This window comes from Triticum aestivum, chromosome 2D (assembly GCF_018294505.1).
Source record: "Triticum aestivum cultivar Chinese Spring chromosome 2D, IWGSC CS RefSeq v2.1, whole genome shotgun sequence".
NCBI lineage: Eukaryota > Viridiplantae > Streptophyta > Magnoliopsida > Poales > Poaceae > Triticum > Triticum aestivum.
In genome coordinates, this window is record NC_057799.1 from 408075516 (window position 1) to 408102274 (window position 26759).

Below are 26759 nucleotides of genomic sequence, written 5' to 3' on the forward strand. Positions count from 1 at the left end.
GAGGAATCAGAATCGGCGCGTCATGTACTGCATAATTCCGCTCTTGCTCATAGTGATAACTCTTCTCTTCTATATCATGGTATAGATGGATGATGAAACATGTGTATGGGATGACAATGTAGTTACATATATTCGAGACATATCATAACTTGTATTGCTATTTTGAGATCGATGATGATGTTTGATGATGACATGATTTGATGAGACTATTTGTATGTGTATGATATGATGACACTACTGTGTGTATGATATGATAAGACGATTGTATAAAACCAATATAAAAACAGAGTAAATACGTTGCACAAAAAAATACAGAAAATAATAACAGTACCGCGGGGTATGTGTGTAGCAACAACGGTTCCTTAGAAGCAGCGCATGGTAAACAGGCGCGCTGCAGCTCTTAGCAGTAGCGAGGTTCTCCAAAATGCTCTACTGCTAAACTCGGATAGCAGTAGCGGTGGGTGACACATGCTATTGCTAAATGTTAGTTGTAGCGCCATAGCAGTAGCGCGGGCACCAGCGCTACTGCTAGGCGTTAAACCCGCGCTACTGCTAGGGTTTTCCCTAGTAGTGGGAGGCCATGGATTGTCGAGGAAGAAAACAGTTTGGGGAACTAACTTTAAGGCTAACGAGCATATTGCGATTGTCTTGGCATGAGAAGATATATCTCTCGATGCGGTTATCAGGAAAGATAAATCCGAGCTCAAAGGAGTGAAAGTGCATCAAGGAACGTTTCAAACATCATCATTGGCGGAGAATGGATCGTACCTTCAAATCTCTCACAAATCAATGGGGTATGATTCAAGAGATGTGTGATACGTCTCAAACGTATCTATAATTTTAGATTGTTTCATGCAATTATAATATCACTTTTGTATACTTTTTATCACAATTTTATTATTCTTTTTAGAATAAGCTATTAATTCAGTGCCTAGAGTCAGTTGATGTTTTCTGCACGCTTTTTACTTTTAGAAGATCCATATGTACGGAGGTCAAAACCCCCAGGGATTTAATATGATTTTTTTCATGTCACGAATGTTCCAGAAACTGTCGGGAGCTGCCCGAGGCCCACCCGGGAGGCCCATGTGGCCAGGGGCACCCACATGACTAGGTCGCGTGGGCCCCATGGGCATAGCCTTACACTCGTTCTTTTGCCTATAAATCCTAAATATCGAGAAACCCTCGGTACCATTTTTTGTGATTATTTTCGCCGTCTCAAGTTCCTATTTTGCGGAGATCCAATTTGAAGGCTTGTTTCGGCACCCTACCAGAGGGAAATCCATGTCCGGAGCCATCTTTATCAACTTTGTCACCTCCATGGTCATGTGTGAGTAGTTTCCTTAGGATCTTAGTGTGCACAGCAATAACTAGATGGCAGCCTCAGATGATTCGGATCCATATAATGCAATTGATGGTTGTGTTTGTTGGGATATGATGAATTGTCACTTTATGATCAGATTGTTCATTGAATTATATCGAATATTTTGAATTTTTTTGCTGCATAATTAAGTAGCTGTTGGAAATATGCCCTAGAGGCAATAATAAAATGGTTATTATTATTCCTTGTTCATGATAATTTTCTATTGTTCATGCTATAGTTGTATTAACCGGAAACTATAATACATGTGTGAATACATAGACCACAACATGCCCCTGGTGAGCCTCTATTTGACTAGCTCGTTGATCAATAGATGGTTATGGTTTCCTGACCATGGACATTGGATGTCATTGATAACGGGATCACATCATTAGGAGAATGATGTGATGGACAAGACCCAATCCTAAGCATAGCACAAGATCGTGTAGTTCGTTTGCTAGAGCTTTGCTAATGTCAAGTATCATTTCCTTAGACCATGAGATTGTGCAACTCCCGGATACCGTAGGAATGCTTTGGGTGTATCAAACATCACAACGTAACTGGGTGACTATAAAGGTGCAGTACAGGTATCTCCGAAAGTGCCTGTTGGGTTGGCACGAATCAAGACTGGGATTTGTCACTCCATATGACGGAGAGGTATCTCTGGGCCCACTCGGTAATGCATCATCATAATGAGCTCAATGTGACTAAGAAGTTAGTCACGAGATCATGTGTTACGGAACGAGTAAAGAGACTTGTCGGTAACGAGATTGAACGAGGTATGGGTATACCGAAGATCGAATCTCGGGCAAGTAACATACCGATGGAAAAGGGAATTGTATACGAGATTGATTGAATCCCTGACATCGTGGTTCATCCGATGAGATCATCGTGGAACATGTGGGAACCAATATGGATATCCAGATCCCGCTATTGGTTATTGGCCGGAGAGGCATCTCGGTCATGTCTGCATGGTTCCGGAACCCATAGGGTCTACACACTTCAGGTTCGGCGACACTAGAGTTGTAATGGGAATTGTATGTGCTTACCGAAAGTTGTTCGGAGTCTCGGATGAGATCCTGGATGTCATGAGGAGTTCCGGAATGGTCCGGAGGTAAAGATTTATATATGGGAAGTCCTATTTTGGCCATCGGAAAATGTTCGGGATTTTTCGTTATTATACCAGGAAGGTTCTAGAAGGTTCCGGAGTGGGGCCCACCTGCATGGGGGGACCCACATGAACGTGGGTAGTGGGGGCAAGGCCCCACACCCATGGTCAAGGTGCACCAAGATCCCCCCTTAGAAGGAATAAGATCATATCCTGAAGGGATAAGATCAAGATCCCTAAAAGGGGGATAACAATCGGTGGGGAAGGGAAAAGGATGGGATTTCTTTCCTCCCACCTTTGCCAACGCCCCAATTGACTTGGAGGGCAAGAAACCAGCCTCCTCCACCCCTTTATATAGTGGGGAGGTGCATGGGAGATGCACCCCTTGCCCCTGGCGCAGCCCTCCCCCCTCCTCCTCCTCCTCCTCCGTAGTGCTTAGCGAAGCTCTGCCGGAGAACCATGAGCTCTCCCGCCACCACGCCGTCAAGCTGCCGGAGCTCTCCCTTAATTTCTCCTGCCCCTTGCTGGATTAAGAAGGAGGAGACGTCCCCGGGATGTACGTGTGTTGAACACGGAGGCGCCATCCGTTCAGCGCTTGGATCAGATCTTCCGTGATTTGAATCACCACGAGTACGACTCCATCAACCGCGTTCTTGTAACGCTTCCGCTTAGCGATCTTCAAGAGTTGTCGCGCCCGGTAAGTCAGTTGCCGGGAAGAAGCCAAAGAATGGACCCAAGCCTGAGACTGAGTGCTTTTATTGCAAGGGAAATGGTCACTGGAAGCGGAACTGCCCCAAGTACTTAGCGGATAAGAAGGCCGGCAATGCCAAAGGTATATATGATATACATGTTATTGATGTGTACCTTACCAGCACTCATAGTAGCTCCTGGGTATTTGATACCGATGCGGTTGCTCATATTTGTAACTCAAACCAGGAGCTGCGGAATAAGCGGAGACTAGTGAAGGACGAGGTGACGATACGCGTCGGGAATGGTTCCAAGGTCGATGTGATCGCCGTCGGCACGCTACCTCTACATCTACCTTCGGGATTAGTTTTAAACCTCAATAATTGTTATTTATTGCCAGCTTTGAGCATGAACATTGTATCTGGATCTCGTTTAATGCAAGATGGCTACTCATTTAAATTCGAGAATAATGGTTGTTCTATTTATATGAGAGATATGTTTTATGGTCATGCCCCGCTGGTCAATGGTTTATTTTTATTGAATCTCGAACGTGATGTTATACATATTCATAGTGTGAATGCCAAAAGATGTAAGGTTGATAATGATAGTCCCACATACTTGTGGCACTGCCGCCTTGGTCACATTAGTGTCAAACGCATGAAGAAACTCCATGCAGATGGACTTTTGGAGTCTCTTGATTATGAATCATTTGACATGTGCGAACCATGCCTCATGGGCAAAATGACCAAGACTCCGTTCTCTGGAACAATGGAGCGAGCAACCAACTTGTTGGAAATATTACATACTGATGTATGCTGTCCAATGAGCGTTGAGGCTCGCGGTGGCTATCGTTATGTTCTCACCGTCACTGATGACTTAAGTAGATATGGGTATGTCTACTCAATGAAACACAAGTCTGAGACCTTTGAAAAGATCAAGGAATTTCAGAGTGAGGTAGAGGATCAACGTGACAGGAAAATAAAGTTCTTACGATCAGATCGTGGAGGAGAATATTTGAGTCACGAGTTTGGCACGCACTTAAGGAAATGTGAAATTGTTTCACAACTCACGCCGCCTGGAACACCTCAGCGTAATGGTGTGTCGGAACGTTGTAATCGCACTCTATTGGATATGGTGCAATCTATGATGTCTCTTACCGATCTACCACTATCATTTTGGGGTTATGCTTTAGAGACTGCCGCATTCACTTTAAATAGGGCACCGCCTAATCGGTTGAGACGACACCATATGAATTATGGTTTGGTAAGAAACCTAAGTTGTTGTTTCTGAAAGTTTGGGGATACGATGCTTGTGTCAAGAAACTTCAACCTGAAAAGCTCGAACCCAAATCGGAAAAGTGCATCTTCATAGGATACCCTAAGGAAACTATTGGGTATACCTTCTACCTCAGGTCCGAAGGCAAGATCTTTGTTGCCAAAAATGGATCCTTTCTGGAGAAAGAGTTTCTCACAAAAGAAGTAAGTGGGAGGAAAGTAGAACTTGATGAGGTACCCCCTCTTGAACCGGAGAGTAGCGCAACACAGAAAGATGTTTCTGTGGTGCCTGCACCGACTAGAGAGGAAGTTAATGATGATGATCATGAAACTTCGGATCAAGTTGCTACTGAACTTCATAGGTCCACGAGGACACGTTCCGCACTAGAGTGGTATGGCAACCCTGTCCTGGAAATCATGTTGTTAGACAATGGTAAACCTTCGAACTATGAAGAAGTGATGGCGGGCCCGGATTCCAACAAATGGCTTGAAGCCATGAAATCCGAGATAGGATCCATGTATGAGAACAAAGTATGGACTTTGGTGGACTTACCCGATGATCGGCGAGCCATAGAGAATAAGTGGATCTTTAAGAAGAAGACTGACGCGGATGGTAATGTGACCGTCTATAAGGCTCGACTTTTCGCTAAGGGTTATCGACAAGTTCAAGGAGTTGACTACGATGAGACCTTCTCACTCGTAGCGAAGCTGAACTCCGTCTGAATCATGTTAGCAATTGCCGCATTCTATGATTATGAGATATGGCAAATGGACGTCAAAACGTCATTCCTTGACGGTTTCCTTAAGGAAGAATTGTATATGATGCAGCCGGAAGGTTTTGTCGATCCTAAGAATGCTAACAAGGTATCCAAGCTCCAACGCTCCATCTATGGGCTGGTGCAAGCATCTCAGAGTTGGAACATCCGCTTTGATGAAATGATCAAAGCGTTTGGGTTTATACAGATTTATGGAGAAGCCTGTATTTACAAGAAAGTTTGTGGGAGCTCTGTAGCATTTGTCATATTATATGTGGATGGCATACTGATGATGAGAAATGATATAGAACATTTGGAAAGCATAAAGGCTTACTTGAATACGTGTTTTTCAATGAAGGACCTTGGAGAAGCTGCTTACATATTAGGCATCAAGATCTATAGAGATAGATCGAGACGCCTCATTGGTCTTTCACAAAGCACATACCTTGACAAGATATTGAAGAAGTTCAATATGGATCAGTCCAAGAAGGGGTTCTTGCCTGTATTGCAAGGTGTGAGATTGAGCATAACTCAATGCCCGCCCTCGGCAGAAGATAGAGAAAAGATGAGTGTCATCCCCTATGCCTCAGCCATAGGCTCTATTATGTGTGCCATGCTGTGTACCAGGAACCTTGCCATAAGTTTGGTAGGGATGTACCAAAGTGATCCCGGTATGGAACACTAGACAACGGTCAAGAATATCCTGAAGTAACCTGAAAAGGACTAAGGATATGTTTCTCGTTTATGGACTTGCTGAAGAGCTCGTCGTAAAGGGTTACGTCGACGCTGGCTTTGACATAGATCTGGATGACTCCAAGTCACAAACCGGATACACGTATATTTGAATGGTGGGGTAGTCAGCTGGTGCAGTTGTGAAGTACATACGGATCTAAATGTCGTAGATTCATTGACTAAACGTCTTCCACGAGCAAAAAATGATCAGCACCAGAACTCTATGGGTGTTTGATTCATCACAATGTAACTAGATTATTGACTCCAGTGCAAGTGGGAGACTGTTCGAAATATGCCCTAGAGGCAATAATAAAATGGTTATTGTTATATTTCCTTGTTCATGATAATTGTCTATTATTCATGCTATAATTGTATTAACCGGAAACTGTAACACATGTGTGAATACATAGACCACAACATGTCCCTAGTGAGCCTCTATTTGACTAGCTCGTTGATCAATAGATGGTTATGGTTTCCTGACCATGGACATTGGATGTCATTGATGACGGGATCACATCATTAGGAGAATGATGTGATGGACAAGACCCAATCTTAAGCATATCACAAGATCGTGTAGTTCGTTTGCTAGAGCTTTGCTAATGTCAAGTATCATTTCCTTAGACCATGAGACTGTGCAACTCCCGGATACCGTAGGAATGCTTTGGGTGTATCAAGTGTCACAATGTAACTGGGTGACTATAAAGGCGCAATACAGGTATCTCCAAAAGTGTCTGTTGGGTTGGCACGAATCGAGACTGGGATTGTCACTCCATATGACGGAGAGGTATCTCTGGGCCCAATCGGTAATGCATCATCATAATGAGCTCAATGTGACTAAGGAGTTAGTCACGAGATCATGTGTTATGGAACGAGTAAAGAGACTTGTCGGTAATGAGATTGAACGAGGTATGGGTATACCGACGATCGAATCTCGGGCAAGTAACATACTGATGGACAAAGGGAATTGTATACGGGATTGATTGAATCCCCGACATCGTTGTTCATCTGATGAGATCATTGTGGAACATGTGGGAGCCAATATAGGTATCCAGATCCCGCTATTGGTTATTGGCCGGAGAGGCATCTCGGTCATGTCTACATGGTTCCCGAACCTGTAGGGTCTACACACTTAAGGTTCAGTGACGCTAGAGTTGTAATGGGAATTGTATGTGGTTACCGAAAGTTGTTTGGAGTCTCGGATGAGATCCCGGACATCACGAGGAGTTCCGGAATGGTTCGGTGGTAAAGATTTATATATGGGAAGTCCTATTTTGGCCACCGGAAAATTTTCAGGATTTCCCGTATTGTACCGGGAAGGTTCTAGAAGATTCTGGAGTGGGGCCCACCTGCATGGGGGACCCACATGAACGTGGGTAGTGGGGGCATGGCCCCACACCCCTGGTCAAGGCGCACCAAGATCCCCCCTTAGAAGGAATAAGATCATATCCCGAAGGGATAAGATCAAGATCCCTAAAAGGGGGGATAACAATCGGTGGGGAAGGGAAAGGATGGGATTTCTTTCCTCCCACCTTTGCCAATGCCCCAATGGACTTGGAGGGCAAGAAATGAGCCCCCTCCACCCTTGTATATAGTGGGGAGGTGCATGGGAGCTGCACCCCTTGCCCCTAGCGCAGCCCTCCCCCTCCTACTCCTCCTCCGTAGTGCTTAGCGAAGCTCTGCCAGAGAACCACGAGCTCCACCGCCACCACGCCGTTGTGCTGCCGGAGCTCTCCCTCAACTTCTCCTCCCCTTGCTAGATCAAGAAGGAGGAGACGTCCCCGGGCTGTACGTGTGTTGGACGCGGAGGCGCCGTCCGTTCGGCGCTTGGATCGTGTGATGCCCTCGATTCAATCGTCCACTAATCATACACGCAAATGTGTACGATCAAGATCAAGGACTCACGGGAAGATATCACAACACAACTCTAGACACAAATTAAAAATAATACAAGCTTTACATTACAAGCCAGGGGCCTCGAGGGCTCGAATAGATAGCTCGAAAACACAAGAGTCAGCGGAAGCAACAATATCTGAGTACAGACATGAGTTAGACAAGTTTGCCTTAAGAAGGCTAGCATAAAAGCATCTACGATCGAAAAGGCAAGGCCTCCTGCCTGGGAGCCTCCTAACTACTCCTGGTCGTCGGCGGTCTCCACGTAGTAGTATGCATCGGCGGTGGCATCTGGCTCCTGGGCTCCGACATCTGGTTGCATCAACCAGAAAGAAGAAGAAAAGGGGAAAAGGGGGAGCAAAGCAACCGTGAGTACTCATCCAAAGTACTCGCAAGCAAGGATCTATACTACATATGCAACATTATCAAAGGGAGGCTGTATATGTGGACATGGCTGCAGAAATGCCAGAATAGAGAGAAGGCCTACTCCTATCAAAGACTAGCATCTTCTGGAAACCACCATCTTGCAGCAACAGGAGGGAGTAAGGTAGCATAAAGCAAGGTAGTAGTAGTGTTATCAACCTCGGCCAGAGATCCTTTCTCGACTCCCAGCGAGAAAGCAATCCCAGAGCCATACTATCTAGTTATCATCATAATCCATTACTCATCACAAGTATCCAGTTCTAGTTGTATCGATCGGGATACAACTGCAAGTGTCCGTTACCGTAGGACAGGCTATCGATAGATGTTTTCTTCCCTGCAGGGGTGCACCAACTTACCCACCACGCTTGATTAACTCCGGCCGGACACACTTTCCTGGGTCATGCCCGGCCTCGGCCGAACAATACGCCGCAACCCGACCTAGGCTTAATAGAGAGGTTAGCACGCCGGACTAAACCTATGCCCCCAGGGGTCATGGGCCATCACCCCGGGAACTCCTGCACGTTGCGTGGGCGGCCGGTGAGCAGACCTAGCTACCTCCTTAAAAAGACAGGAGCTTACCAGTCCAACCCGGCGCGCGCCGCTCAGTCGCTGACGTCTATTAAGCTTCGGCTGATGCATACGACGCAGAACGCCCATACTATGCCCACATGATGGTTAGTGCTATCAGGCCAGAGGCCCCTCGGATCAAATATCCAAATCGTAGTGGATTAGGACCGCGCGGTAACAAGCAGAGACTCACGAAAGATGTGACCCCGTCGCCCCGTCTCGAGGCTTGCGGAAAGGGCTAAGAATGCCCGGCCACACCTCGTAATTATCTCTAGCACCCTCCAGGTCAACCCGTCTCCACATCACTCGCAATTATGCTCGCGCGAGTACCCCTCAGGGTCGACCCGTCTTTAGTAACATGGTTCAGTGTAAAGTCATAGTAACCATAGTAACTGTGTGTCCAAACATCAAGGGGAAAACCCGAGGAATCACCCCCGGTGAATTCCACTCGATGTAATCATCAAGGTGAACGTAAGAGGAATCACCCCCGAGGTTCACACTTGAGGGGTTGCACGATAGAGTCGTATCGGAAGTGGTTAAGGCGGAATCACCCTCGATGACCACGACCGAATAGCTACACTACAGGGTTAACATCAGAAGTGTTGTGGAGGTCTCACCCTCGGCACTCGATAGTAACCCAATAGTGTCGAGCTACTAAGGGGAAAGTGATGTGCGGTGTCGGGGCCTGGTCTTCGATCCCGTTGATCGGGTCTTCGATGATGAAGCAGGGGCAACAAGGACAAGGTGGGGGTCACTGATGGATCACTAACCAACCTATACTAAGAAGTTTAGGATAAGCAGGTAGGTAACAATAAGCAGGTTACAAAAGCAGGCTATGCATCAGAATAGGAGCAATCAATTACAGTAGCAAAATCTAATGCAAGCATGAGAGAATGGAATGGGCGATATCGGGATGATCAAAGGGGGGGCTTGCCTGGTTGCTCAGACAAGAAGGAGGGGTCGTCGCGACGTAGTCGATCACAGCGGCATCGGCAGCCGCCACGGGGTCTACCGAAGAGAAGAGGGGGGAGAAACAGTAAATATAAAGCAAACGTAGCATCACAAAGCATAACATGGCAATACGCGGTGCTAGGGGGCGAACTAACGCGGTACTACACGTCGCAGAAGGAGGGGATAAACATCCGAGGATGAATTCCCGGCGTTAGGTGGATTCCGGAGAGAGGAAAAGAGGGGGAAAGTTCCATGTTCAACATGCTTGGGGCATGTGACAGATGAATGGACCGTGTATTCGGATTCGTTGGATTTTTCTGAGCAACTTTCATGTAGAAAACATTTTCATCCGAGGTACGATTTAATTTCTAAGATTTTTCAAAGATCTAGCAATACCCGGAAAAATCCCTGAAATTTTGCTAAGTCTGAGAATTCGTCAGTTTTTAAACATCACTTAGCGGTTTTCCGGAGGCTATAGCTATTGTTCTGTACGTCCAATGATTTTATGCCTTATATCAATTGTGAGCATTTCTCTACGATCTACATGTTAGTAACAAGTGCAGCTATGTTAGCATCCATTTGCTTGTTCAAAACTTTGTTTGAAAAGGCTACTGCAGCATTTTTGTTTTCTGTTTTTTCCATTAACAGAATGTAGCAATTTGTGATTTTCTTATGATTTAAACCAAGCATCAAATGGATTTGGTCCAATGGAAACATCTGAACATTGTCAAGTGTACTACCTCCCCGAAATATTTTTGCTCCTGTTAGTAGATGTTTAGCCGCTGTTTAGGGGCTGTTTAGAGGGCTAGGCAGTGTAATATCAGTGAAGCTAGCTACTGCTACAGTAACTGAATGTTACTGTAGCAGCGCTGCACTAGTAGCAGCAGGCAGCAGCGCTAGAGGCAGCAGCAGCACGACGCGCGAGCGGGAGACGGATGGCGCGATCCAGGGGGGACGGGCGCGCTGGTCGCGGGCGGCGCGAGCCAGCGGAGAGTGCTGGCAGCGGGCACGGCCAGGCGTCGGCGTGGGGCGCGCGAGGGGCTGCGGGGCGCGTGGGCACCGGCCGACGCGTGCAGGCAGAGCTGCAGCAGCGCGCAGCAACAGAGAGCAGGGACCGCGGGCGGCTGCGAGGGCACGCCCTGGACGCGGCAAGGGCGAGCGGCGGCCAGCACCGGGCGTGGTGGCGCACGTGCAGAAGGCCGTGGGGCAGCGACAAGTACGGTCGGGGGCGAGCAAGACGTCGCGCGTCCACTAGTGCTACTGGAATAGGCGGGGACGGCTTAAGGCGACGGCAACGACGACAGTGAACAGCGGCCGGAGCAAGAACTCGAGGGGGGCGATGCTAGGAGTACGCACGCGAAGCACCGAAGGGCTAGGCAGCTCCCACGCGATGCCAGAAGCACCGTGGTGTGCTCGCCTGAGCCGGGGAAGCACTACAGCAACGGCAGCAAGCACGACGGCGGCGACGAACTACGGCAAGGGTGGCGCGGTGGCTAGGGATAGCAGATCGAAGGGGAGGCGGAGGTGAAAGGCACGAGGCTCACCGAGGAGCGCACGGAGGCTCGTTGAGAGCTTAGGAGCGCAGAAGGGCGGCGAATAGAGGTGGCGGAGTTCGTCGATGCCGGGGAGGAAGACGAAGGCGATCTGGCGACGGAGTGCTTCCCGACTCGCGTTCCTGGGCGTAGAGGAAGTAGCAGACGGCGGCGCATCTTCTGAGTAGGGTCTCGAGGCGTGGGGAGGACGGTGGTCGCGGCTCCTACGATGGCGAGGTCCTGACTGCGCCTGGCGAGGTGAGGCCGGCGGAGCGAGCGAGGTGGAGAGGGGGAGGAGCGAGTGGGAGGGGAGGCGTCCCGAGGTGCGCTCGTGGCGGCCTTATCCCCTCCGTGGCGATGCTGTAGCGACGAAGCCGGCGAGGTGGTCCGGCGGGAACGGGCGCCCGGCTCGGGTCAAGGGAACAGGGGGAGGAGAGAGTTGACCGGGGAGGAGGAGTGGGGCACTAGACCGACTGGAGTGGGTCGAGGCCCAGGGGAGGGCCTAGGGGCTTTTCCTGTTTTGAACTTGGGCATTTTCCTTTCTTTAAAACTTTCTGGTTCAATTCTATTTTCAATTATTTTAGTTTTATAAAAACCAAGTTAGCACCTAAATTAGTATCATTAATATAGGCCACTGCCAAACTTAGTTTGGACCCAAAATAAACTAGTTTAATATTTTTATGATCTAAAAAGCAATTAACTATTATCTAGGCCATTTTTTAATTAGTTTAGGGCATTTAAACACTTTACAAGAAGTTGGTTCACCACCAATATTAGTTATGGATTATTTGGCACATGATGAACATTTTAGTTTTCCTGCTCAAAGAAATAATTTATTCGACTTATTTGTTACTTGAAAAAGGCTTTGATTTTTGGACAAGTGGCAAGTTGCATTGTAATCACGATGACATAGTCACCATTAGGGGGAGATTACTGTAGCATGATTCTCAGGGTGTTACAGATCGGATCTTCCGTGATTTGAATCACCACAAATACGACTCCATCAGCCGCGTTCTTGTAACTCTTCCGCTTAGGGATCTTCAAGGGTATGAAGATGCTCTCTCTCTCTCTCTCGTTGCTAGCTTCTCTGAGATTGATCTTGGTGACACGTAGGAATTTTTTTGAATTATTACTACGATCCCCAACAGTAGCCATGTATTCTTTTCGTCTCTGGCCAAGATTGATAGGTAGTTCTTCAAATGGAGTTCTGCATGGTAGTGGGTTCAATCTTGAGGTGATCTCTCCCAATGCCAGGAAGGGAACGAACACGTATTCTATTGTTGTCATTAAGTACAAAATGATGGTTTCTTTATCACACTTAGATGGTAGTTTTATTGTCTATATTATGTCATCATTCTTATTGCAATGCTCTGTTTATCATGAACTTAATACTTTGAGATGCATGTTGGATAGATGTCCTGGGGTGGAGTATTAGCTGTAGATGCAGTTGGATAACGGTCTACATATCACAGACATAATGCTTATATAAGATTATGCCATGAATGATCATAGTCATAAATATAAATATTGTAACTTAATCGCTGCTGAACTATAACTTTTTCACCACACTACACTTATCTGCTTAGAGAGACGTCACTAGAGAACCTATGGCACCCGCGTTCTATTTTCCATTATTGAAAAAAATCTACAAAGATATTATTCTTTGTTGTACCATTTTATTTTATATATCTATAAATTCCTACCATACCATGCAATTTACCTTTGTAACTAGTAGGATAAGAAGCTTAATAGCCTTCTTGAAACGTTAGAGGCAAGACTGGGGCAAAGCCAGAATAAAAGGTCGTCAGGGGGAACATGAAGAAGTAGTACTAATGTATGACCTCAAAAACAAACAACGATAATATATGGCTAAAAATGTGCAACTCTTATTAAATAACATGTTTATAATGTTTTTAGTAACCTCAGATAAAATAAGACATCATAGCTGCCAATCTATCATAACAAAATAGGCTCCGGTTACAAAATAGTTACCTCTCTATTTTTCTTCACCTCCACCATCTTTTATCTTCAAAAGGTAAAATTCATTATGATGGGATGTGACTTGATGCCTAATTTAGATTTGCGTAATCCACGTGATTAGATTATCCACCGAGACCTTTAAGAAATTATAAGAAAAAATCAACACATAAAACAAACCCTAAGATAATAGGGAAAGAATATATTTTTTTGAGAACAGGGGAAAGAATATTTAGATAACAGCACGATATGAATTATATGAATAAATCGGCTTTAGTGTCACTTATGGATCGAATCTTCATAACAAATCTTGACTACTTATAGAGGAGAGGAGTGGAGATTGTGGTGCGTCTGGGGCAGCGGTGGTTCCATGAAAATAGAGGGGTCGGGACCTGGGAAGAAAGAAGATCAGTGGTGCCTGAACTTATCATGAATGTTCACTTTAGTGCACGAACTTGAAAAATACGCCAAACTGGTGCTAAAACTTGGCATGAACGTGCAAATACGGCACTAATCCCTTTTGTAGACGTAAAGTGTGCTGACATGCCATCATATTTGGCTGACATGGCATAGGGGCCCACTTGTAGAGACGAAAAAGAATTTTAGCTGAATTTCATGTGTGTATGACTACTGGTCCCGCCCTGTCAGTGCATGATGAAAATTTAAAGAAAAACAGTGGACACCAGGAATTGAATACGTGTAAGCGGCCTGTGCTAGCCACTCTATTGGATACGTCTAACTGGAAAATTATGGCTCCTTTTTTTAGGCACGAAAATTATGGCTCATTAGTCTTAATGTACTGTAAGGTAAACCCTTGCGCTACATAAATGGGTTTCAGTCAGTGTAGCCTATTTAACACATCTATAATATAAAATAACATAATTTTCTTTTAAAAATTAAGGGTTCATAAATTTTATTTTCATTATCCAAACATTTGAGTAATTATACGCACATCTTCGTAATTCATAAGTATGTTGTTTATGAAATTTTTTGTATAATTAAAAATTATTCATAATTTAAGATTAAAATGTATATATGAATATTCACTCATGGATTGTATTTAAATTATATAAAAATTAAGAATATAAGCCAAATTATACACCAATGAATATTAGTAAATGTTGTAATTCATAAATTTCTATAAATTAAATATAAGCCACACATGCATAATTTTTTTGTATTCACAATTTAGTATTTTCTAAATCATAGGTGAATATTTCTAAAAAATACAGGAACATTTTTAGTAAGTTATTCTATTGCATACATTTATATATTTATTTTGTGTGCGCATGAATATTTGTATACCACGGGGTTGTTGATTATGTACCACAAATATTTATAACCCATGACATGGCATGGTGCCTGGTTTATAGATTTTTCAAAATAATACATGCACATGAATATTTGTTTACCATGAATTAATTAATAGTACCACACGAATATTTGAATCTAAGTTTATTATTATGATTATAATCTACTGATGTTAAAGTGTCAAAATGCAGAGTGGTAGGATTTGTATTACTGTGATTATAATTTATACAAACTTTTAGAGTTTTTGTAAAAAAATATATGTTTTTTAAGACAAGTAAAAAAAATTATATGTGCTAATATGAGAGAAGTAAAAAATTAGTATGTGCTAAATGGGCAGTACTAACTGCAGCCCATTTAAGAAGCACACGAATTTTACCTTACAGTACATTAACAAAAGGGGCGAAATTTGGGACATAAGGCTTTCCGGTGGAGTGGCTAGCACAAGATATTAGCGTACTGACAGCGGGACCCACTAGTCATAAAAACATGATTTTCAACTAATAAACTTTTTTCGTCTTTACAAATGGACCCTATGTCATGCCAGCGAAATACGGTAGCACAGTTTACGTCTAAAAATGGGATTCGCACCGTATTTGCACATTCATGCCAAGTTTTAGAACCAGTTCGGTGTATTTTTCAAGTTCAGGCACTAAAGTGAACATCCATGACAAGTTCAAGCACCACTGGTGTTATTACCTCAAGAAAGAACGAAGGGTGACTCGCTACAGGAGGTGTGATCGATCAGGCGAGCCAGAAGATCGATCTATTTGGGCTACTTGGAGCACTAGAGTCGCGTTACAAGTAATACGTGAGGCTACTTTTTTTGAAATAAAACAAAACTTTATTCATTAGATATAACCGTTACATCATTCGTGAGGATCATTACAATTTTATTTAGAGGCTCCTCAAAATAGTCTGAAGTCAAAGAAAATCTAGCTAATCTAGCAAGTTCATGAGCTACTTTATTTGCCTCTCTATTACAATGTTCGGATCTAGTCATGACAAAATCACATGCATAGAGAAAGCAGTCCTCAAGAATTGCCGCCGCCGCACCCGCTGATTGTCCTCCGTCCTGCATAGTCTCTATCACCTTCAGGTTGTCTGGATTGATGATTATGCGATTACACTCCGCCCTTTGCGCCAGTGTTAGGCCCAATTTGAGTGCTAAAGCTTCAGCCATCAGAACATCCGCACATTAGTCAATTTTTTCATTTCCTCCTAGAAATCTATATTTTTCTGAGGTGTTGGAGTCCTACCACAAACAGACCGATCTAAGCGGTGCGAGAACGGCCAATGCTCGATCTCCAGCAACGATCGATCTATTTTTCACGATCGGTAGTGGCCAGCAGAGTTATTCGGCCTACGTGAGGATGTTGGATCCGACTGGGCCTGTGCTCTATTTGGGCTACGGGAGGTTGTTGTGTCGAACTGGGCCAGTCTTTTTGTTTCGCTGCATCCTTTGTTTCATGGGTTGTATGTATGTAACAGGGTTTAGTCTAAGGTCAACGAGGTGAATTGACCCCGGCCTAACTTTGTAGCTCCGCCCGCTGGGGCAAGAGTGTGATGTGTTTTATGTGCACGTACCCGTGAATTTGTTTGCTGAAAGAACTCATATTGGTTTGATAAACCTTGGTTCTCAATTGAGGGAACTACTTATTGCTAAGTTACTTCACCCTTACACTTGGGGATTACCCAACCACTTTTACGTGAGATCAGGGAATGTGCAGATGTTGGACGGATTGTTTAGATTAAATGAAGCATGCTCCTCATAGAGGTGTCATCATTGACCAATATCTAAGTAATCTCATTTTCTTTTTTATTGCCACATTTGCACTACTATAAGCATTCTCGTCAATTTGAGCATTTGTCTGTTTTAAGACAACTAAGCTCAAGAGAGGTACCGACAAATACCCAAACCGAAGGGCAAATCATTTGGCATTGATCCTTGCTGGAACTTGTTGGAAGGCCACGAGAAGTGAAAGTCATGGAATTATGATGGCAGTTGGAAAGCTGGGAAGTGCAACCATTCCTCTCCGAAGATGGACGATGGAGAAGATGATGATGCCGATGGAGAGAAAAGGGAAAATGTGCCTAGAAGTTCCGCTCCATCATCTAGCACGGGTCTGCTTGACGAAAGGAAGAGGGGAAAGGAGAAACTCAAGAGTAAAGGAAATGTGAAGGCGATGAAAAAAAGATCGATAAGTTGACGAGAACGAGAAACAAGTACACCAAAAAGTGGAAGCCAAAAAAGCTAGAGAATGTGGCTAGATGGGATGTTATGCAAGAGCAGATGATATGATGTAGAGATGGAGGCACGTAGGCACCAAAATCAATAGGAGATGGAGGTGCTTAGGCTCCAAATTAAGGAGATCGCGTGAGAGATGACTTAATTGAGCATAATCGGTTCGCCATGTTGGATCTGAGCCAAATTGGCCTGGTGACGTGAGATTTTTGGACGAAGGCGCGAGATATGATCATACGTTCCAAGAACTTCGAAGGAGCGCACACACCAAAGGAGAATGGGACAATGCACATTGGCAGTAACGTGTGATTTGTACATGTCGTCCGCTTAACTATTTTGGTTCAAGCAACTTGTCAAAAACTATATCCATGTGTTACTTGTTGTGCTATACTAATAAAATTGGAGAGAACAAAGTGTTTCAACATGAAAATAGAAAGAAAATTGAAGACTGCAATATGATGATTCTGAGTTTGCTCGTCGTCTGCCTGGCCTTTGAATGCATATGGAGCAAAGTGCACTCCATATACACCATGTTGATTGTGCATATGCCGACTTTGCTAGACTTGCTCTAAAATTGTGCTAGTTGCGACGGTAATCAAACTGAAGTTCCAATCCATTCGCTCAAGAGTAGTTGCACCTTTGATTTGCAATATTAGTTGCGACGATATGTCCTTTGAAATTCTATGTGATAAGAAATTCACTTGAGTTTAGATTAAATAGTGTTTCATGCCACAAGAAGAAATAAAATAATGTCTGAATAGTCTTAAGTTGATGCAAATTCTTTCTCTAAAGAAAGTGCAAACAACCCTTAAATTTTTCACTGGAATCTAAAACCGCTCGAAATTGTTTACCTACTTACTTGTTGGGAGGGGATTTGTAGCACACATCCCTCTTGTTTCCTTTGGCTTTGGATTTTCATTCTTTCATATTTTTGAATCAAAAGTCCAAATTAAGTTTTGCTTTCATATTTGTATTTCTGTTGATGAGGGCTTTCAACTTCTGAAACTTACTATGAGCGACCGACAAAACCAGACAACATCATAAGCTTTAAGTTCAACTCTAAAACTTGGTATGAGCGACCGACAAAACCACAAGTTTTAGAAGTTGTGACCAACAAAATATTAAGTTTCATAAACTAAAACTTAATAATTGTTGTGCCATCGTGCAAGATCCAACAACTTTACGGGTAAGGTTGAGCAGGTGTGTGTTCTACACCTACGTGTCCGTGTGAATTTCCATTACTTCGTTTATCGTTTATCGTTTTGCAGACAAACGTCCTTTATTTCCAGAACAACATAAAAAACAAATGTGAGACGACAAGACTACCTACTTTGATCTGTGAGAATAACACTCTAATTTTTGCGAGCTCTTACCTATAACGGCTTAAAAAATTACTAACAACTGAGTTTTCTTACCAAGTGATCACTGGTGAAGCATCCTTAATAGTTGTGCTGTCCACATGGCAGTGTGGGACCCGTGTACAACTGGAGCATGTGCATAAGTTGGGACTGGGTGTGTACGTCAAGATAAGATAATATTGTCATCTCAAAAGATGCTTTGCTATTGTATTCCTCCTGTACTTAAAAAGGATTAGAACGACAAGACCTAGCTTGGACAGCTGATGCATGGGTGGCAAGACAGCCGTCTACATGACAGCAGAGAAATAGGTTCTCTTTTCAGAACATAATATTTTTGTCCCAACTCCCAACTCATCTTACCAGCACATTAGTTCAGCATAAAGAAGAAACTCACGAAAAAAATCAGCACATAAACGAGAATGCAAAATATCATGTCGTCGATCTGTCGCACCATCTCTTTATTTGTACAAGTATATCACAACCGCTGGATCTATAATTCTATATAGAAGCACATAAACAGGGTGTACTGTCACAGCCACATACCACACCTGTTTTATCTTCATAACTATCCGCCGTTCCATAATGTAGCGTGTTCGTTTTTTTTTTTGAAATGTCAAACCTTGTAAACTTTGATCAAGTTTGCAAAGAAAAACTATTTATATCCACGATACCATATATATACAATATGAAACTTCATCTTATAGTTAATCTAATGATATATGTAAGATTTGACTTTTCAAAAAAATCTATATGCACTGCATCATGAAATGGAGGAAGTACTAAACAAACCATAATCTGCTATGGGCAAGTTTTTTTGCCGACTTCAAGAATAAGCTGCCTCCTATCCAGCTTATTCTAAAAGCCCAACTAAAAAAATTTAGAAGTCTACTAGTTAAGTTGGGTAGGGGTGAATAGCATAAACCTACCACTTTTCGCGTTAGGGTTTCAAAAAACTACCGGAAATTTGTTTGTGACTGATACCTATCACTTTTCGCGTCGGCTGTCTCAAAAAACCCAATTGTCCGTTGCTAACATTTAAACTGTTTTCTGACGTTCTGGGCCCGCCAGTCAGGCCACGTCATCGCCACTCGTGACGGCGAGGCCATAAACGGCCGTTACCGGTGCGGTCGGACTACATCGCTACAAAAAAACATCCGTGACATTATGGCCCGAACGAAAACTTTTTCTGTCGTGGCTATGACACTTCTATGACAATAATTGTGACAAAAACATGTATCATCATAGATGTGGTGGGCTTCTACCTCTATGAAAAAAAAATCATGACAAGAAATGTTTTTTTTTCATTGAGCCGGCCAGAGACGCACCTGCATGACATTCTTTGGGCCGTCCATGACGTAAAAAATCATGGTAGAAGTGAGGGCGAGAAAAATTTCAGAGAGTTCCCGTTTAACGGTGGGTGGTCGGGGCCGAGTGATGCAGTGTGGTTCACGCAATTCCCTCATACGCGTGTATGTGTGCAAGGCGTTTGCTTACTGAACCCGATCGATCCATCGATCCCACCACGTACTGAAGTTGATCGATCCCTTCGCTGCTAACTGAAGCCGATCGATTCCTTCGCTGCTAACTGAACCCGATCGATCCCTTTCCTGCTAACTGAATCCGATTGATCCCTTTGTTGCTTACTCAAGCCGAGCGAGCCCCCGTGCGAGACGTAGCCAACTGGTGTTGGGTTGCCTCTGGATGACCAGTGCCCGTTGCTGCCGCACGCGCGATACGTAGCGAGTCGTGACATGTGGTGAGTACAGCAGGTTGGTTGGCTGTGGATGAACAGTTTCCGGTGGGGGTTGGATGAATAGGACCCCGGCCGTGTAGGCGGTTGCCGCTGGATGAACAGGACCACGAGAGGGGTCGCCACACCCTAGTCGGTTGGGAGTGGATGTACAGGACCCCGTGAAGGATGGATGAACAGTAGCCGGTGGAGGCTGGAGAAAGTCGAGGATGGATGAACAATAGCTGGTGGAGGCTGAGGAAGTGGACGGTGGATGAATAGTAGACCGCGGAGTCCCGTTTTACGATACGACACGCCCCTCCTGATAAACAGGACCCCGTTTCGACCGTAGGCGATCGAACAGAAGTCTGTTTCCTCTGTTTTGCGGTACGCCACATACCTCCCGATCAACCTGACATTATTTCGACCGTACGCGCTCGAAAATAAGTCTGTTTCCTTCGTTTTACGGCATGCCAGACTCCTTTCGATGAACATGATCCCGTTTCGACTGTACGCGGTCAAACAAAAGGTCGTTTGCTCCGTTTCGCGGTATGCTTGACCCTGTTTCGGCTGTTCCGTCCAATCCGGTTGGCTTCCGATGAACATGACGCATTCCTTGCCTCGCCGATAAACACGACGTTGTTTCTCCGTTCTGACCCAGCCGGTTGGCTGCCGATGAACAGGACGTTGTTGCTGCCGTCTGTTGTCTCTCCATATACACGAGCCCTGGTCGTACGTATATGCGAGTATGCGTTCGAGACCCCGCCCGTATGTACGTACATGGCCGTATTTGTTGGCATGTGGTTGTACATATGTGTACACGGTTTAGACGGGGCTGCCTGAACTGCTACGTCGGGAGCTCTACTATAACTCGTGCTGCTACTTACTCGACCACGGTTCATCGTACGTACATGTTCGTAGCCAGACACACAACGCTACGTACGCTTCGCCCGGGTGGATGTAACACCCCCAGTGTCATGCTACAGTAACCTCACCCTAATGATGCCATGTCACCATGCGTTACTAAGCTAATTATCACTTGATAAAAACTCAAGTCAAATTCAAATTCAAATTTCAAGTCGAGTTATTATTTCTTCAATCAATAAAACAAAAATGTTGGTTAGGTTGCAAATAATTATCAAGGAATTATCATGTAGAAACCAACATCATTTGGCCCACAAATAAATTCCTAGAAAATTAATAAGTGGTCCAGCAGAAGTTAAAATAACCATTTAAATATAAACCTAATTATATATATTTTCCAATTGGCCTCAAACTTTGTGGCCCTCTTCAATTTGTTGCTTAGATTATATATGCCAAGTTTCATAACTTACTAAAATCATTTAGTAGCGAAATTAAATGTAAAACAGAGAAAAAATACAAAATAGAAGAGAAAAATAATAAAGTAAAATACTTGCGCTGTGCACTCGGCCCTGCAACGGCACAGTGTGGCTCGGTCCACTTTAGTCGGCCTTTCCCCAGCTCTTGCCGCACCCAGGAAAGGCCGATCGCCATGGCCAGGGCACTCGACCCTCCCTCGCCACTGCAGCACCGCAGAGTAGATAAGACCACCCCAGTCGTCTCTGTCCCTCCCCTGAAACCCTAATTCCCCCTTTTTTCCCTTCCCCTTGCCCGTTTTCTCTATCTGGAGCTCCGCCGAGACGCATCGGAGCACGCCGTTGCGAACCACCGCGTCCACCAGCCACCTCGAGCTGCACCAACTTGTTCAAGAGGACGACAATGCTCTTCATCGACCACACCCATGGATCGAGGTCGGGAACACCGATTTGGATTTCGTCCGAGAAAAAGGAATTTCGTCCAAAATTCGCTTGTTTCATTTGGGCCCGGTATAAGTACAAAACGGTCAAAAAATCCGGCCTCATCTGAGTGTTCCGGCCGGCCTATGGTCCAAAATAGCCCGCAAATATCCCCCCAGCCATATAAACACTGCAACCGAGCGTCTCCTAACCCTAACCTTCGTTCTTTGCCCCACCTCCACTTCTCTTTGCGGCGGCTGCATCCTCCTCCTCTAGCGCTCAACCACGGGCCACCCTACTCCTCCGGTTAACCATCTCTGCCTAGCCCCCTTCTCCTCCAACGCCGCACCTCCTCAAGCTCTCCACCCCGTTCTTCTTTCCCATGGAGACTCAATGTCGCGGCCCTGACAACGCCATGACGGGGCGACCCTGTTGACGGCGGAAACAACATGGAGGCCGGCCACATGAGATCGAGGATGCACTTGGGCGTGGACCTTCTCGACAGCAGCACCAGTAAGCGTGGCCACACGCAGCCGATTCTTGGCGTGGATTGTATGGTTTTTCCACCGGTTTATTTCAAATCTGGCATAACTCTATCAATTTTCGTTTAAATTCGATTTGTCATTTTCGTTTGAAATATATCCGAAAAACCGAATTTCACCCAGGCCCCGTAAATTTTGCAAAACGAAATCCGAAACCTTGATCGGTAAGCACCCGCGACGCTACCTGCGCCATTCCCCTCGGTCGCCATCCGCCTCGGCTGCCGCCTCGATTCGCCCATCTCTGAGCACACCGGCTTCCCCGAGCGCCTCACCTTACCACTGTGAGCCTCAGCTCCCCCTTGACCCGTCCCCCTTTTCTTTCCCATGCCCCGTAGTCGTCCCGTCGCCGGGATCCGCTCACCGCGCCCCGCTAGCCCCGCCCGCGTGCGCCTGCCCACACCCATTGCCGCTCGCGTGCGCCCATCCGCCCGTTGTCGCGCTCCCGATGTGCCCGCACCTCGCCTAGCCACGCGCCCGCAGGTGCTCGTGCCCGCCTGCTCCCCCACGCGATGCGGATTGCCTGCTGTTGCTCCTTATAGTGTTGCTTTGTTGCCGCTGAGGTTGTGCTGCTAGCTATTGCTGCTTTGTGGATGCCGTTCCTCTGCTACTGCTCGTTGCCGCTCGCGCTCGTCACGGCCGCCGCTGCTCGTTGCTACTACCGCTGGTTCCGGCCACGCCTGCACCCACTGCTGCCTCCCCTCGATGCACGTCGTCGCCCTCGTGCCATAGACGCTCTCGTCCGACAAAATGGTCACCGCGGCGGGCCGCTCCGTGCCTCGCCGCCGCCCCTGTAGCTCACCGTTGGCGCGCATAGCGCGCATGCGTTTAAACAGCAATCGTTGCTCACTGACATGTGGGCCTGACTGGTTTAGATTAGTGGCTAATCTAATTAGCATCCCTAACAGCCATTGACATGTGGGCTTGCAATGTTAAATAATTATGTTATATAACACATAAGCCACTCACCCGTGGGCCCCACTGCCCTATTTAACTTGTTTACATTAATTAAATTCCATTAATGCTAACTGTCAATGACAGGTGGGGCCACCCTCCACTATTCTAGTGGATAAGGGTTGACCGGTCAGCCGCTGACTCAGCAGCTGGCCCCCACTATCAGCCACACATGTGCACTACTGGGTACACTCACTGTGTACCCATAGCAATTAATATTAAATTATTTATGAATTTAAATAAATCCAATAATTCCAGAATATTGATAAAACTTTGAAAAATCATATAAAATAATCCGTAACTGGGATGAAATAATTTATATATGAAAAATGATCAGAAAAATAAGACAAATCCAAATACACCGTCCACACATATGTCACACACCTCTAACACTGCAAACATGGAACCTTCCCCTCCAAATTGTTTGACCGAATAATACCTGGACCTGGGAAAATATTTTCGAATATTTTCCCTCTTATTTTAAAATGTTTAGTGATGCATTAGAGCATGTCACCCACACATCTTGTCGTGCCATTGCATTTGTGTTGCATTTGATTTCTCCGCTATTTATTTGTTCCCCATCTGTTAATTCTTTTTCGGTAGACCCTGAGACCGTTGTTGATCCGGTGATGGACTACTTCACCATCGAGGGTCTGTATCTGTCTACAGAGCTTCCAGGCAAGCAAGACCCCCCGTGATGATTCCTGTATCGCCCATTATTTCTCTCTCATGCTTGCATTAGATTTTGCTACTGTTGTTTGATAGCTCCTATTCTGATGCATAACCTGCTTTTGTAACATGCTATTATTACTTTACATGTTATCATATATGCTTAGTATAGGTTGAGTAGTGATCCATCAGTGTCCCCTCACCCTTGTCCTTGTTGCCCCGCTTAGTTACCAGGGACTCGATCAATGTGATCGACGTGCTGAGACCGACACATCACCGCACACCTCCTTAGTTGTACGACTCTGCAAAGCTACTATCGAGTGGCAAGGGTGATACCTCCTACCTCACTCCTGATGATACTTCTATAGCGTGGCTAGTCGGTTGTGGGTTATCGAGGGCGATTCCTCTTTCCCCATCTCCGATGATGCCTCTGTCGTGCAGCCCCGCAAGCGTGAACCATCGTGGGTGATTCCTCCAAGGTCACCTTGACTGTTACATCGAGTGGGAATCCATCGAGGGTGATTCCTCATATTCCCCTTGATGTTACGTGCACACTGTTACCTTTACCCATTCCCCGTCTACTATTTATGCGGGTCTGAAGGGACAGGCGGTACCACCCCCGTAGAGGTGGACCGGAGTTTTCGATAGTCTCTTGTGAGTCAGGTTGACCCGGAGGGTACCCGCGAGATAATTAAGAAGCACGGACAGGCAGGTAGGCCGCCCTAGAGAGGGATGGGCCTGACCATTGCCTTAAGTCCTCGAGATGGGGCGACAGGATCATTGATCATCTCCATGCGCTCCTAATACACTAACGGGTTGGTATATGTGATCTGAGTAGCCCTCTGGCCTTTTCGCACTAACCACCACGCGGGAATAAGTATGGGCACTCGACGTCGTACGATTCTCCGAAAGCTCTTCGAACATCAACAATTGAGTGGCGCGCGCCTAGTTGGACGGTAACCACCTGCACTTGTATAAGGGGGATGGGTCTGCTCCAGGCTACGTACGCAACACACAGGAGTGCAAAGGGCGATGGGGCCAAGACCCCTGAGCGCTTAGGATGTAGATCGGCGTGGTGGCCTCTCTGTTGAGCCTAGGTAGAACTACAGTGTGTCGATCAGCCAAGGACGGACATGACTCGCAAGTGTGTCCGACCAGAGTAAATCGAGCGTGTTGGGTAAGTTGGTGCACCCCTGTAGGGAAGTATATCTATTCGAATAGCCGTGTCCACGGTAACGGACGCTTGGAGTTGTATCCCAATCTATTATACCTAGAAGTGGATACTGGAGACACTAAATGGATATGATGGCTCCAGGATTGCTTTTTCGCAGGGAGTCGAGGAAGGATCTCTAGGCGTTACTACCATATACTTGTTACTTTATAATATGCTAATCGACGCTCTTCTAGTGATGTAAGATGCTGCAAGATGCTAGTCTTCGATAGGCTAGGTCTTTCCTTCTATGCTGGCACTTCTACAGTATAGTCCAAAGATATAGCCCCATTCTTTTGATATCGACGCATACTTAGTACGTATAGATCTGACGTAAGTCTTGCGAGTACTTCAGATGAGTACTCACAGTTGCTTTGCTACCCTTTTCTCTCTTTTCCCGATTCCTGCAATCAGATGACGGAGTCCAGGAGCCAGCTGAACCCGCCGACGATTACTACTACCCCGACGGAGCATACTACTTTCATGGAGACCCCCGACGACCAGGAGTAGTTAGGAGGCTCCCAGGCAGAAGGCCTGCGCCTTTCGATCCAGTTGTCGTTGTTTCGCTAGCCTTCTTAAGGAAGACTTGTTTACTTACATCTATACTTAGATATTGTTGCTTCTGCTGACTTGTGTATTCAAGCCTTCGTGGCCCTGGCTTATTATATAAAGCTTGTATTATTTTATTTTTGTCTAGAGTTGTGTTGTGATATCTTCCCGTGAGTCTTTGATCTTGATCGTGTGCATTTGCGTGTATTACTAGTGCACGATTAAGTCGAGGGCGTCACAAGGTGGTATCAGAGCCAACTGCCTGTAGAAATCCCCTTTCCAACTCCTTGGCCGAAGCTAGGTTTAGTCTTAAAAAACTATTCTACTAGCATTGTTGTGTGGCTTATGGGCCCACATCACAATTGGGTGGTATTAGTATCTCTTATTCCTTGCATTTACTCTGGGATTCTAATCTCTCTTCTATTCGGGTTAAAGATTTTGCCAACTCTAACTCTAGGTTCTCGTAACTACTTCTTCCCGGAGAGTCCCTTCATTCCAGATGATCGCCTGCTTCATCAGAAGATTCCGAAGATACTCTTCGATGTTTTCCCGAGAACCATGTGCCCACCTCCTTTACAATTCCCTACCACCAATATATCCTTATGGATAACTACATACAGTTGCCATATTCATTCCGTTGCTCTTATTATTACAAGATACTGTAAAACATTTCCTATATTCTGGAATTCATTCTACGTGCCTTGTAGCTCCATTCCACATGAATACATCTACAGATAATTCCTCACACTTATCGAGGATTTGTTCATTCCTAGTTGTTCATGTGATTCACAAGATACTTTGAAATACTATCTGATCTTCCGATGATCCTCTGCCAACTATTGCTTTACAAATACTTCTCTTCTTGCATGGTTACTTTCCATCTAGCAATATTCATTAGTTTCCTTTGTCATCGTCATTTTGAGCCTTTGATTCGATATGTTTGTGAATAGTCATGATCATCAGTCGAAACTAGAATTCATCCCTTCGGCTCAGATGCCACTCCGGACATGAGCTAGTTCTCGGCAGATCATACCTTGATTGATTGTTGATCTATGTCTATTCAACTTACTTATCTTTTGATGAGAGCATCTACTTCTGATCACCCGATTTGGAAATCACAATTTCTTTGTATCTAAGCTTTGAAATTATCCAGATATTTCTATAACCCGATGCCTTTGCACTATTCTT

At 45.2% G+C, this 26759-nt stretch overlaps 1 long non-coding RNA gene across 1 annotated transcript; it reads left to right on the forward strand.

The window, feature by feature from the left end:
• The first annotated feature begins 21794 nt into the window (after nt 1–21794).
• On the forward strand, nt 21795–25703 carry LOC123053463 (uncharacterized). Its single transcript, XR_006425583.1, has 2 exons — nt 21795–22163; nt 25437–25703. It is a non-coding gene; the product is annotated as an uncharacterized lncRNA (long non-coding RNA).
• Nucleotides 25704–26759: the final 1056 nt, after the last annotated feature.